At 42.6% G+C, this 15,377-nt stretch overlaps 2 long non-coding RNA genes across 2 annotated transcripts in view; one reads left to right on the top strand and one right to left on the bottom strand.

Moving 5' to 3' along the window:
* The first annotated feature begins 4,295 nt into the window (after positions 1–4,295).
* LOC138750351 (uncharacterized) lies at positions 4,296–10,415 on the top strand. The gene is made up of 3 exons (XR_011349277.1): positions 4,296–4,726; positions 8,986–9,050; positions 9,894–10,415. It is a non-coding gene; the product is annotated as an uncharacterized lncRNA (long non-coding RNA).
* Positions 10,416–10,532: 117 nt separating this feature from the next.
* LOC138750348 (uncharacterized) overlaps positions 10,533–15,377 on the bottom strand; it is a 29,928-nt gene continuing 25,083 nt past the window's right edge. Inside the window, exon 4 of the long non-coding RNA XR_011349274.1 lies at positions 10,533–12,632. This is a non-coding gene — a long non-coding RNA (uncharacterized lncRNA). The remainder of the gene's footprint in view (positions 12,633–15,377) is intronic.

Below are 15,377 nucleotides of genomic sequence, written 5' to 3' on the forward strand. Positions count from 1 at the left end.
GCAAATGGTATGTGGCCTTCATATAAAGAGTGTTTGAGTACAGGATCAAGGATACCTTACTGCAGCTGTACAGGGCCTTGTTGAGACCACACCTGGAGTATTGTGTGCAGTTTTGGTCACCTTATCTAAGGAAGGATGTTCTTGCAATGGAGGGAGTGCAGAGGCGATTCACCAGGCTGATACCTGGAATGGCAGGAATGACTTATGAGGAAAGATTGCGCAAATTGGGATTGTACTCACTAGAGTTTGGAAGATTGAGAGGGGATCTCATAGAGACATATAAAATTCTGGCAGGACTGGACAGAATGGATGCAGATGGGATGATTCCAATGATGGGAAAATCCAGAACCCGAGGCCATGGTTTGAGGATAATCGGCAAACCATTTAGGACTGAGATGAGGAGGAATTTCTTTACCCAGAGGGTGGTGAATCTGTGGAATTCATTGCCACAGAGGGCAGTAGAGGCAGGTACATTAAATATATTTAAGAGGGAATTAGATATATTTCTTAAGTATAAGGGTATTAAATGTTACGGAGAGAAGACGGGGACGGGATTCTGAATTTTAAGATCAGCCATGACCTCATTGAATGGCGGAGCAGGCTCGAATTATCGAATGACCTACTCCTGCTCCTATCTTCTATGTTTCTATTGCCAAATCAGCTTCCTGAGGAGGTTTTCAAATCCAATAGCCTGAGTCACCTGACTCCAGGTACAGCTTTCAAATAAAATCCTTGCTGACATCTGCGACATGACTGATGTAAAAACAATTATACTGAACTAATTTATGTCTTGCATTGAGATCCTTATATGGATCTTCCCATATTTGCCAATCAATTAAATTATTCAGATCCATTTCCCACCTTTGTCTCAACTTATGAACTCCTCATTTAAAAGTTCCTACTTGTAATAAAGAGGACATCATCAAATATTTTTTTAACAATTCCTCTTATAAGGAGTTCTATTTCAGTACAACATGGTTGGTCCTAACTTATCCTTCAAATATGCTCTAAGTTGGAAATAGCAATAAGATTGCGATGAGTTATACGATATTTATTTCTCAGTTGCTCAAATGACATTAATTGACCCCTTTCATAACAATCTTCAACATTTATAATCCCCTTATGAAACCAGCTATCCAGAAATTGATGATCCTTTGAAAAAGATACAAGGATTTTGAATCAAAGCCATTCTGGGTGATGTACATCCACTTACACCAATTACATCATTTATTTTATTCCATATATTAATCAAATGTTTTAACAATTGTGTCTCTTTATCACCAACCATTAATTTTGGTTCCCACTTGTACATAAATTCTTCTGCTTTTCCCTCTCCTATTTTATTTGATTCTACTTTAATCCTTTCAAATAAAGAAGCAAGAAATCTCATTTGAGCTGCTCCATAACAATTTTTAAAATGTGGAAGCTGCAGTCCTCTCAATGCAGAATTTCCATTGGGTTATTTGTAACATGGGATTCAATCGGAAATGGGTTCACGTGACATAAAACCACGATGCAGAATGTTTTCTAAGAATGGAATACAAGAGGAGGGTTGACTCAGTCTCCAGCAGGATATAGATCACAAGATATAGGAGCAGAAGTAGGCCCATAGAGTCTGTTCCACCATTCTTCCACTCAGCCACACTGCCCAGCTCTTTCCCCATTACCCTTAATTCCTTGATGTATCAAATACCTGTTAATCTCTGCCTTAAATACACCCAATGACCTCACGTGGGTTTCACGACCCACTGACAAAATCAATTTTTCCACATTTTTTTTAAATTGACACCCTTTTATCCTGAAATTATGCTCTCATGTCCTAGAATCCCCTACCATGGGAAACATCTTTGCCATATGTAGTCTGTCCAGGCCTTCCAGCATTTGAAATGCCTCTGAGGTCCCCCTTATCCTTCTGTACTCCAACTAGTACAGTCGAAGACATGTACGGTTACATGATATTATGTCTTGTTGATATTTACCACTCGGGAAGGTTCTTGTTGGTTTTCAGACAGAGGTGTGTTGTTCAGGGAAGCATTAGTGTTTTTGTGACTCAACGCACCAGCATCTGAAGTCCGTTTTCTCTTCAGAAAAGCTTAATAGCTTCAGCATGGAGCAGAGCTGAGCCACGACTTTGCAGGTATTTAAGGGAGTGTCTGGGCAGGGTTTGTTCTGGACCAACAAGCTCACCAAATGACTCTGCTTGAAATCAAGATTCAAACCATTTTGTGGAATACAACAGGAATTGTTGAACAAGAGCCTGGTGTTCCCTGAGGAGTTTTCTTTCAATAGTGGAAATTATTTTTTTTAAAAGCCCGTTAATATTCCTGATACAGATCTTTGTATTTAACATTCACGTTGCTATCTGTTGTTAACTTGGAGGCCTTTAATGGGGTGACTGGGTGGAATTTTTGCTTTAACCAAGCAGTTCTCTTGCAATTTTCCAGCATTTGGATGCGATTCAGTTGCTTGCAAGTTTAGCAAGTGGGATTTTGATGTGAAATTGCAACTCACAGCGTCATTTTTGTGTTTGAAAATGCCAATGTGAAAATTTTAAATTTGGTCTCCTTGGTTTGCTTAAGTTTACAGAGGAGATGTTGGGTCAAGCTGAGAAGACAGAGTTTGATGCCCATTTGGCGAATCGGCTGGGCAAAGCAGAAAGCACAAAATGAGGGACTGAAAAAATAATGAAGCAGACTGAAGTGCCGTTGAACAAAGCCCAGGTAAAGAATTTAATTTTGTGCAGCGTACTGAAGAGACCAAACGATTTGGTCTTTTAGTGGTGACCTATTTAAATGAACAAAATCTGATTAGAATTGAAGTTTATGGAATGTTTGGAAGTTAATGTTTGTAATTAAGATAAATGAACAATACAATGAGCCTGGTGTCACAGTATCTGCCTCCCTCTACTGTACATCACCGTTAAACCTTCTCACAAATGTGAATCCTACTATAAAATAATACTCCCCTTCTAAGTCTCGCTGTATTCGAATCCCACCTATTTTAAAAATTCCAAAAAAAAGAGAAAAATCAATCCCAAACCAAGCTACTCAAAAGTAGTAGCCCCTAAAAATCTGGGTGTGGTAAAGTCCACAGTGGCAGGTGACTAAAGGACTCAGTGTCACCCACCCCCAGTCAGACTTTCACAAAATACTGAAACAAAAACATTCAACCCATTGATTCCAGTCCCAACGATTGTTCCGGATCTTCAATATCGAGAAGACTTTGCGTCAATTCAACTTTTTTCCCATTCTTTCCATATTTTCCAATCTTCCCATTTCCATTCCCATTGACCCTTCCCTTCGGTGACAATGGTGACGATCGCCCATTTCCTCGTACATCTGGCAATGAATTAGCAAATATTAAAGCATCATGGTCATTCTCAAAAAACTGAGATTGAAAATTCCCATAAAAATCTTTCAATACTGCCGAATAACAAAAAGCAAATTTATATCCCTTTTGCCACAATACTTCTTAGGCTGAATTAAATTCTCGGTCTCTTCGGATCATTTCTTGACTCAGATCTGCATTAAAAAAAACCCTATTATTTTGAACCATCAGTGGAGCCTGATTTTTCCGTGTTTTCTGCACCACCAATCGGAGGATCACCTCTATGTCTTGATATTTAAAACAGCGAATCAAAACTGCTCGTGGTAATTGGCTTGGCAACGGTTTCTTCCTTAACGCTCTATTCGCTTGATCTAATTCCAGTCCATTCAGAATGAATTACCTGCCCTACATGTCTGGGATCCATTTCATCAAAACCTTCACCGGATCCGTACCTTCCATATCTTCCGGAAGCCCTAATATCTTAACATTATTTCTACGACTTTGGTTTTCTAATGAGTTAAACTTCTTCAATAATTCTTTCTTCTGAATCCCCAATCTACAAAAGGATCTTCCAATATTTCCATTTTTTCTCTATTACGCTCCACTTGACTCTTGCATTCAAGAAAGCCTTCTCAATCTTTTAAAAATGATTTTGCACAGTATCCACTGATCGTGTCCATCTCGTAACATCACTCTTAACTACATTAATATCTTGCTTCATAAAAGTTATTTCTTCACACACAGTGTTCATTTTAGTTTTCATTTCTGAAAATCTGATGAGCCATCTGCATTGACATATTTGCCATATCTTCCATGAGTAGAGCAATCCCTTCCACAATTGGAAACACAGAATCCAGTCCAGGATCCATCACCTCCCTTTGAGGCTGACCTTCTTTTGCCGCAGTCCCCAGTTCTTCAAATTCTAATGAAGTTGAGCATCCTCTTCCTCCATAGCAATAGGTCCTCTTCCGGTGCTGCTGCGGGTCTGGACACCCGACACAGTGTGCCGACCTCGTCAGTTCACCATCGCTCAGGCTCCCCCACAGTCCACACCTTCTCCAAAGGTTTGTGGACCCTCGAAGCACTGTGCATGCCCGGTAGGGACACCGACTGCGCAGGTGCGTCTTCTGATGCTTCACTGTACCTCCCCTGACCAGCAGGCAATGCTGCAGGATCATGGGCCTGTCCTCGCTCAGCTGGCCCGCCCTCACTCTTGTGTTAATGAGTGCACGAGTCGAAACCACTGAATTCACTGCTGAGCTGGCGCCATCTTGCGATAGCGCAAGTGGTGCTGACAAAATACTTAGCCGGGCAGGAGTCCTCTGAGGCTTGGGGACTCCAGTCGACGACTCCAGTGCTACAACTTGAACTCAGCTACAATTCTTCAACACTTTGTAAGGTAATTTCTTCTGTAACTGAGTTTTTGATTTTTTCACATTTGCAGCCATTTCGATCCTCCACTATTCCCAAGTCTATAAACAGTATTTTTAATCATTTTTACAACTTTTAAAATCGAGCATTTAATAGTCTAACTATTGAAGGGTGGAACCACATGTCTACCCTCTGCGCCATCTTGTCACAGTATCTGACACAGTTTATAGTAAATCACTGTTAAACCTTTACATTACTCTGAATTTTGTCTCTTAGTTTCTGCCTCAGTCTACCTTAAATCAACATTAAACCTTCTCCCCATTGTGAGACCGGTTTTACTGTATCTGCCACAGTTTATCGTACATCACTATTATACCTTCTTACTACTGTGAACTCGGTGTTACAGAGCCTGCCATTCTACCGTACATTACCAGTAAACCTTCTCGTCAATGTGAGCCTGGTGTTACTGTATCTGCCAGAGTTTAGTGTACATCATGATTAAAAATTCTCCCCAATATGAAGCTGATGTCACTTTATTCACCAAAGGTTATCGTACAGCTCTGTTAAACATTTTCCCCACTATGAACCCAGTGTCACAGTAACTGTCTCAGTTTCACAGACATCACCAATAAAGCTTTTTTTCCCACTCTGAGCCCAGTATCAATGTGTCTACGTAGTCTCCTGGACATCACCATTAGCCTCCTCCCCACTGTCAACCAGCTTTCACAGTATCTGCCACAGTTTATTGTACATCATTTTTAAACCGTCTCACTATTGTAAACCTGGAGTCACAGAATCTACCTCATTCTACCATACATCTCTGTTAAACCTTCTCAGTACAGTGAACACGGTGTCACAGTATCTGCCAAAGTCAACAGTACATCACCGTTAAACATTCTCCAAACGTTGACACATTTTTCACTATTTTTGCCACCATTTATCGTACATCACAGTTCAACCTTCTCCACGCTGTAAACTTGGGAGTCACAGTATATTCCACAGTTTATTGTACATCACTAATATACCTTCTCCTCATTGTGAATGCGGTGTCACCATATCTGCATCAGTCTTCCGTACATCACCATAAACTTCTCCCCAATGTGAACCTGGTGTCACTTTATCTGCCACAGTTAATATTACATCACCGTAAAACCTTCTTCCAATTGTGTACCTGGTATCACAGTATCTACCACAGCTTATCGTGCATTACTGTTAAACCTCACTACTGAGAACTTGGTGTCACAGTATCTGCCAAAGTCTACTGTATATCACCATTAAATATTCTCCCAACTGTGAACCTGGTGTCACAGTGACTGACACAATTTATCGTACAATACTGTTAAACCCGCCAGATAGGCTCCAGATAGCGAAAGAGGAGTTCTCGCATCTGCAGGAACTGGGGATCATTCGTCGCTCCGAAAGACTTTGGGTGTCGCCGCTCCACCTGGTCCCAAAAGCCTCCGATGGCTGGCGCCCCTGCGGAGATTATCGATGGCTTATTGACACGACGGTACCTGACCGTTACCCCATCCCTTACATTCAGGACTTTATGGCCAATCTGCATGGCGTGAGAGTATTCTCCAAGGTCGATCTGGTGGGCGTGTATCATCAAATCCCATTGTATCCTGAGGACATCCCCAAAACGGCCATCATCACCCCCTTCCGCTTGTTCAAATTTTTATGTGTGCCTTTCAGTCTCAAGAACACCTCCCAGACATTCCAGCACCTCATGGATACGGTGCGCAGGGATTTGAATTTCGTGTTCATTTATCTGGATGACATTCTTGTCACCAGCAGAGACTGGGCATAACACAAGTCTCAACTGCACACCCTCTTCTCCCGACTGGCCGAATTCAGCCTAATGATCAGCCCGGCCAAATACCAGTTTTGTGCAGAAGAAAATTTGGATGGGATGAAACTAATCCAGAATCCATCGCACAAGATTGGAGAAATTAGATTGGAGAAATTAGATTGGAGAAATTAGATTAAACTGGAAGTTTTGAAGTCAACAGACTTTGGAGTGGCCACATTTGCTCAGTTACTCAATTTTTCTGATGTAAGTGAAGGTGGTTTTGATCCTGTCAGTTACTGAGTCCTGTGAAATAACCAAGTGCGAGTAGATGGTGGATTTGTAATGGGAAAAGCCAGAGTGGCTCCATTAAAGTCAGTCACCAGACCTTGAATGGAATTGACTGCTGCTATTATGGCGAGCAAAATGGACGCTATGTTAAGAAGAGAATTACAGATGGAGTTAGCAGATCCTGTGTTTTGGACTGATAGAACATCAGTGCTTAAATATATTAATAATGAAATCCTGAGGTTTCATCTCTTTGTGACTAACAGAGAGAATGAAAACCTGGAAAACAACAAATGGCAGATTTACCACAGGACAGAGTTTCACCTGATGAATTCCCATTTACATCCGTGGAAGTTGATCATTTTGGTCCTTTGCAAGAAAAGTGAGGACGAAGTGTTGAAAAACGATATGGAGTTATTTTCACTTGTTTGACTATGAGAGCAATTCATATTGAAGTAGCGTCATTGCTTGATACAGACTCTTTTATTAATGTTCTTTGGCGTTTTATTCCTAGACGTGGTCAAGTAAAAGAATTATGTTCTGATAATGGATCTAACTTTACAGGAGCTCAACTAGAATTATGAAAAGTTATTCAAAATTGGAATCAACATCAAATTCAGAAAGAAGTTAATTGGATATTTAATCCACCCATAGCTATGGGTGTGGTACGGGTAAGGGTTAGTTGGTTGTGGAGAACGTTTACAAAGGTCTGTACTGGGCAGTACTGGGCAGCAATGCTTAATGTTGTAATGGATGCGGAAGCTCTGGGAAGGGGTAAGGGAGGGACTGGCCAGGAAGTCTGCAGATGCTGGGTCCGAGGGCAATGCACAAACATGCTGGGGAAACTCATGGATAGTTTTGTGAGGAGCAGGTCCTGAATCACGAGTCAAATTGAGTATTTCGAGGAGGTGTCAAAGGAAATCGATGAAGGTCAAGGTCTGTATGTGCTGCACGTGGATTTTAGTAAGGTGCTTGACAAGGTCCCCACGGTGGCCTCATTCAGAACGTTGGGAGGCATGGGATCCATGGAGCCTTGGCTGTGTGGATTCAGAATTGGCTTGTCTGCAGTAAACAGAGGGTAGTAGTAGATGGAACAATGACTAGTCGCGCTCCAAATGGATCTGCTCTGGGACCCCTGCTCTTTGTGATTTTTATGAATGATGATGGGAGTGGAAGGCTGGGTATGTAAGGGGATGACACAGAGGTAGAGATGGGGTAGACAGTGCAGAAGGTTGTCATAGTTCATCCAGTTTGCAGAGAAGTGACAGATGGAGTTCAATCCTGTTAATGCAGATGGACTTAAACAAGCAACTGGTCCAGGTTTATTTCCAGAGTCATTTTCAAGGGCACAAATAACAGTTATTCCAAAGAAGATTGGAGACCCATTAAAAGTAGCTCCATATAGACCAATTTCTTTATTGAATGTGGATTACAAGAACGTGAGGGCAGAGCACTTGGTTAGTGACAGGATTATGAACAGTGTGCAGGACAGAGAAATATTTCGATCCTGCTACATAAATCGCTCAATGTTGCTGTGAAAATTGAGAGGGAGTTTAAGATGGTGTATTGTGTGCTGGCTTTCAGGAGTCAGGGAATTGAGTTCAAGAACTGAGAGGTAATGTTGCAGATGTATAAAATTCGAGTCAGACCACACTTGGAATATTGTGTACATTCCTGGGGCGAGAATACCAGAAGATGTCGAAATAAGGTGAGAGGAGGGAACTTTAGGCAAGATGTGAGGGGTACATTTTATTCACACAGAAAGTAGTGGGTGCCTGGAATGCATTGCCAGGGGTAGTAGTGGAGGCTGGTCCATGAAAGGCATGAAAATGATTTTAATATGGGGACAGGAATAAAAGAAAAACAGAAGGTACTGGTGTGAGGGAGGGAAGGGTAATATCGTTGTGGGGTAGGTTCATATGGGTCAGCTGAAGGGATTCGACTGATCCATCCATGATTTGTCCAGCATCTTGCTGTCATGTCATGGTGAACCAGGGTGTTGCCTGATGGAGACACGGTGCTCTGAGCTCTGCAGAGATAGATTGTGCTTTTCTCCAAAACACACTTCCTCAGGTAAAGCAGAGGAAGGGGAAAGGCCCTAGTGTGCAGGGGTAGGGAGGGGCGTGATGGGGCAAGAGTTGGGACCCTCCAAAGTTATCGTGATCAGGCATCGCAGACAGCATCTCTATCACCCATATTTCTCTTCCCAGGAGAAGGAGCGATCTCGGAGACAAGACACGAGTCCAGAAGAACCTCGCATCCCAGCTGATCAGAGGTCAGACAACATCATGATGTCCTGAATCCCACCCCTTCTTCTCCCTCTGGCCCTGCCAACCCCATTCCCTGCATCTCCCATGTCCCGTCACCCACTCCCCCCCCTTCTCCACTACCCCTCCTCGATCCCAACCCCCTCCTGCTCACCTTGCCCTTCCCTCACACCTATGCCCTAACCCCAGCCCTCCTCCCTTCACCTCCCCTTCCCCCTCCCCCTTTCCCCTTCCAACCTTAACCTAGGGGAAGGAGGGGTAGGGGAAGGGGGTAGGAGAAAGGGTGTAATGGAAGGGGGTAAGGGTAGGAGTAAGGGGTAGGGTTGCGGGTGTGGGTATGGGTGAGGGGTATGGTTACTGGAAGGGGATAGGTGTAGGGGATAGGTGTAGGGGATAGGGGTAGTGTTTAGGTTTGGGTTGGGAAGGTGGGTAGAGTTAGAGTTAGAGAGGGCTGGGATAGAGGTAGCATTATGGTTAGGGTTAGGAGACATGGGCTCGGATTAGGTCTAGGTTTAGGGTGAGGTTTAGAGTTCGGGGATGTGGGTTTGTGTTGGGTTTAGGGGAAGGGGATAGGAGTAGGAGGTAGAGGTGGGGTGAGGGTTAGGGTTAGGGGAAGGTGGGTTGAATTAGGGTTGGGGTTAGGGGGCAGTATAGGGGTAGAGATAGAGTTAGGGGACGTGGAGAATAGGGCGTATCAGTAGTGTTAAGGTTAGGGTTTGTTAGGGGTTAGAGTTAGGAGTAGGGGAATGGGAAGGGGGGGGAACTGGGAGGCGAGCGGGGGAAGGAAAGGGGGAGGGGAATGGGGAGGGGAATGTAATGGAAGATTTAAACCGTGTTTTATATTTTTGCAGACTTTGCTTCTGCAAGGCTGAGAACCTGCTTGTTTTTTACAATCAGCAGACATAAGCTAAATTCCACCAAGGGGCCAGAGATGCAGTTATCTGACAAAAGGACATCTGTGTACCAAGAACATTTAATCTTCCTGCTTGTTTTGGTCACAGACTGTCAGAGGCCTAGCCTTGATGCAAAATAACCATTGTATTCAAAGTGATAAGCTGAAAATTATGTTATTCAAACGAAGCCTAATATGCTAGTTTACTCGCTTATCTTTCTTACTGTGCTGGGAATAGGTGCTTGGGTGAGCAGTTTTCGGGTAATATAAGCCATGGTCCCGCTGCTGAAGTTTGAGACTCTCTGAGAGGTGGCAACGTCTGTCAGCAAGGAGAAGAACTTCTGGAGTCCAGCTAACGTCCCAGTCGAGGGAGGTGGAGAAGCTGCTACCGGCGCCCGACAACCTACTACAAGTGTGCAGTCGTTGCCTCACTTCGGCAGTTGGGAATAAGTATAATTGGGAAGGGCTTGCATATTGTAGTTTGAAATCAGCTTTTGAATTTGTAATAAACCTTTGTATAAACTGAACTGCTCTCAGTGTGGGTGTCTATTTTCTTTCGGTAGCTTAAACACTGTTGTTAGAAATTAAAGTATCTTTAAAGAAATTGCTCGAGACAAAAATTGAGAACAAAGAACATTTATTACTACAACAATGCAAAGTTGGGTGCTTCCCCTTACCCTGGGAATACACACACATACTGGGGCTCACCCAACTTTTATACAGTCAATTTCAGTATCAGAGTGCCCTCCCCCTTACATTCTTCTGCCCCCTGGATGGGTTTGGCATTGGCAATCCTTCCTGCCTACGTGCAGTTTCAGTACACTTGGAGGACCAGGGGGTATCCTGTGGGTGCCCCATCATGTCATTGTCCTTATTCACACCTTCCTGATTCTCGGGGCTACAGTCTCTTGATATGCAGAGTTGACTCATTCTATCTAGGGTTGGCTAATTTCATATGTATAAATCTGTGTCTGGTTAGCTAATTAGAAATGTATGACTTGGTACTTCTGTCCAGGGCTAGGAGACCCTTATCTGATCCAGACTACCTCAACTTCCTACATTCTATTGTACCTTACCATTCCTTATCTTAGTCTTATGGTCTTGTCACAAAGACTAGAAGATTCTTATGTTAATCGTGCTGACTCTGCTTTCCTGCATCCTAACCCCCAAGCTTATCCTGTTTGTACTGGTTACAGCCATTTACTGATGAACTTTAGTTTCTTCCATGTTCATAATTTTAGATCAATTTTCCCATCTCTCACAATCCTCACTTTTCTTTTAGATCAGTAATACTGATCTTTCACCATGATCAGTGTTACTGATCTTTGGTTACTAGTGTCAGTGTGACTGATCCCCCCCCCCCCTTCCTCACTTTTCTTTTAGATCAGTAATACTGATCTTTTAAGTGTAAGGTGTAGTTTTACCCAGCTGGTCAATAACTGAATTGTAATCTCTGTGTAAAGTCTTTAGGTCGGGGAGCACCATGAAGCTCAGAGTAGCGAGTCCAGCTGCTTATTAGGGTTGTGAGTATCAGGCTCCAGTTCTCAGTAAAGAGTCTAGTCCATCCCAGATCAGTCCGAAGTTGCCACGTCTGAACTTGGGCATGGGCAGATTCACGTTGAAACATTGAAGCAGTGTCTTTTAACCACCCGACTTTTGTAAGCATTGTCCTGACGAAGTCTGTGAGAGACGCTGCCTTCAGCAGCGAACGAGTAGCAGTCTGTGAGAGACGCTGCCTTCAGCAGCGAACGAGTTGCAGTAGTCAGGCGGTTCCGTTGAATTGTGGCTAGTATCTGATGTCCTCTTCAGCCCCGAACCCTAGGGCCACCGATCTCCGAAGGCTGTCTGGAGCCTGATATTAAAGTGTCAAGCAGCTCACGTTGTTGGAAACTGGTGCTCCCCTTCACGGGGTGATGAAAAGAGACCAAGCTGGGGGGGGATTGTTTCTTGTGATTTAACTGTGTGTTGCAGCTTGTCTGCTAACATTAGCATATGTATCATTGAACTTGTGAGTTGCAGCCTGTCTGTGTACATTAGCATATGTATTAACTCTCTCTCTCTGCTACATGTACAATCCTGACTACCATTCTGTCTGTCTTTGTCCCACCATGTCCTTTGTGCTATCGCCTCAAAACTTCTGTCTTTAATACCTGTGTAGGCTAAGATACAAATTAGATGTACTCCACTAAAGCTGTTCAGTTCCCCTGGTCCGTATTGGAATCCCTTGTTAACCCATACCCCACTATGACTATACATTAAATCTATGCCCTGTCTACATTCTAAAGGAGCACAATTGTAACCTCTGCTGCCCCTATTCCAGGGGGACTTTAAACATAGTGAGTACTGAAGTGACATATCCATTTAACGAACAATATTCCAAAAAATGAATAAACAACAATAAAAATAAAACCCATTGAAAACAGCAATAAAATACAACAATAACTGAATAAACAACAATAAATGTAAAACCCATTGAAAACAGCAATAAAATACAACAATAACTGAATAAACCATTAAAATACGACAATAAATGTAACATTACGGCACTTTGTCACGGCGCAGTGTAAGTTTCAGGTCTGGTGGATGAGGGACTGCACGCCAGGTTGAGGGTTGAATCTGTGTGTCATGATGTTGTGGTTCAGAAGCTGGTTTAATTCTTTGAATGTGGGTCCAGCCTTTCTTGTTCTTACTGCGGTGTCTGTAATTAAAAGTACACAGAAGGGACCATCCCAGGCAGGTTTTAGTTGATCCTCTTGCCATGCTTTTACATATAACCAATCACTAGATTTTAATAAAATGAATAACAATCTGACTTTCCTTTGTGTTAGTGTAAAAATTGTAAAATGAAACACAAACCATATTTGCATGGGTTTTGAATATGTTAGACCTTATTAAAATGCAGTTGGAGCTGCTTGTCTGTATGGGGCACAACCCTCCAATTTGTTAGAGTACATAACAGACATTGTAGCACAAGAGCCTCTGCAAGAGAACTTGAAACATATTCAACCTTTAGTTCTGCCTTAAGTAAAATGCCTTGTGCCACAGCTCACAACCATATTCCATATAATAACCATATAGCAATAACAGTACGGAAACAGGCCATATTGGCCCTTCTAGTCCGCACCGATTTACATGAAACTCCAACTAGTTCCACTTACCTACTCCCTGCCCATAACCCTCCAACCCCCTTACATCCATGTAACATAACCAAGGGCATTAAAAGGGTAAAAATCTGGCAATTTTCTCTCCACAGAGAGCATTGGGGAGCCTGGAACCGATTGTTGATTTTGTAAAATGAAGTTGAACAGGCTTGTACACATTTTCAGACTGCTTGTGCAGTGAGTGCCATACACCATGGTCTCCTGATTCATTGGTGAGGAGGTGATCAGTAAGATGCAGCTGTGGAAGCGCTTGCTCAAAGGCTGGAGGAAAATTAGATTTAGACCTGGATTTGTCAGAATGATAAGAGTTTATCTAAAGCTGGCTTTAGATAGAAGAACATCACAGGTGCTCCTCAATTTACAATAGGGTTGCGTTCCAGCAGACCCAGCATAAGTTGAAAAAAAATCTTAATTGGAGACGTACCTTGTCTAACATTGACAGCACTGTATCAGTCCTCATACTGATCCCACTACCTTGCTCTCTCCCAACAGTCCCTGTAAGCTTTCCGAAAATGTGATTAACCAACGAGGAAATCAATGATGCTTGTGATGACCTTTAACACATTATATGAAAGTAAATGACAGTCATGCTATTGTGTCATCGTAAAATCATAAGTAGGGGAGCACCTGTATTACCTTTCATATTTTTGCAATGTTGATTGCACACACAATCATTTAAGTACCGGCTAGTTTCTATAATATTGCACTTAAAGTTTAGCTGCATGAATCCTGGAGCTTGTGGAGTCATTAGTGAATCAAGAAATATTGGTGCCATGGCAATTTCTCTGTACCATGCCAATTTCCCAGTCCTGAAGCCGGGACGTAGTGAATAGTATCAGGTACAAGATCTGTGAGTAATTAATGCTATTATTCCTATGCGCCCAATTGTTCTGAACGATGCCACCAATTTAAATCATATTCCACCTATTGCAGTACTCACACACCACCATAGACCAGTTCGCAGGTTTATTTTTCCATTAAGCTGCATCCAGTCGCGCAGGGTTTACCTCCGTGATTATTTACAATGTAACTTCCGCACTACCGGATTTAAATATAAACCTGATGAATGGGGAAAGTTATCATGAATTAAATAACAGCGGCAATACAGAGAAATTGTGCTGAGGCATTAATTTCACTCCGGAGGAAAATGCACCAGAGAAATGAATGATTAAACTTATGGGAATCCCCAGAGGAATCTTTATTCTCCAGAGGTGGGTGATCTTTAAACTCACGGACCTTGACTGCTGAATGTGTAGAAGAAATGTACTAAATCTATTGCTAGGGCTCCATACCTCTAACTGCAAGAGAGGAGCCTGGAGCCTCAGTTTCAAGTGCTACAGTGCACTTAAAGGGACATGCACACTCCCCCTTCAACTGGCTGAACCAGCCACTTTACACATCAGATCCTTTCTTTATCTCACATACACTTAAAGTTAAGATGTATAGAACTCACCTTATTTGCGCAAACATTTCTCCCTGCAAATGTTATAACATCACAACTCTCAGGTACTCCCTGTGCAAAATCACATTTGAATACAATTTATTTCATAAATTGGAATTAACTGGTATTAAATTCGCTAATTCTACAGTATTGAAAAACGATCATTTATGACATTTAATTTTTAGCATGAATTTTAATCAATATTGGTCAGTGACTGAAGTGGGAAGTCGTGATTTATGAAATTATCTCTGGTCTCTACTCTCCCACTCCCTGCACTTCTCCCAACATTCAGGAGCTGGCACACAGTCCCTGCATTTTTCATGTTACTCATCTACTATTCCTTTAACTGCTTGCATCAAAATGTTAGCCTTTGCTTTCTGCTTATCCTCAGATGTCTGGACAAATGCTTTTTGTGTGATCTGTAGAAGCTGGGTTATTCCCTGCTCATGCCAATTTTCTGTCTTTTGTAATTTTCTCCTAATGTCTGGGGCTGAGTTGGTAACAAAACCTGTTAGTACCAATTGTTCCCCTGCTGGGGATTCTATGTCGAGACCCCCATATTATATATATATTTGGTCCCACAAATTGGTCTAACTGTTCGGCACATCCCTGGGGATCTTCTATCAGGGAGATTAATTCTTTCTTGAAATTACGTACTTCAGTGCTGGTCAGGGGCACATTTACGAACCCCAGACCTTCTCCCATGGGAACCTCCCGCAGGGGTCGCATCCAGCTAATTTCTGGTTTCTTAGATTTGTGTTCCTGTTCCCTGAGAAGTGAATCGCAGGGTTCTGCCACTTCTTCCTGAGGGATCTCACGCTGTTCTGAATTACAATGTTCT

This window comes from Narcine bancroftii, unplaced genomic scaffold (genome assembly GCF_036971445.1).
Source record: "Narcine bancroftii isolate sNarBan1 unplaced genomic scaffold, sNarBan1.hap1 Scaffold_121, whole genome shotgun sequence".
In the NCBI taxonomy this organism is placed as follows: domain Eukaryota; kingdom Metazoa; phylum Chordata; class Chondrichthyes; order Torpediniformes; family Narcinidae; genus Narcine; species Narcine bancroftii.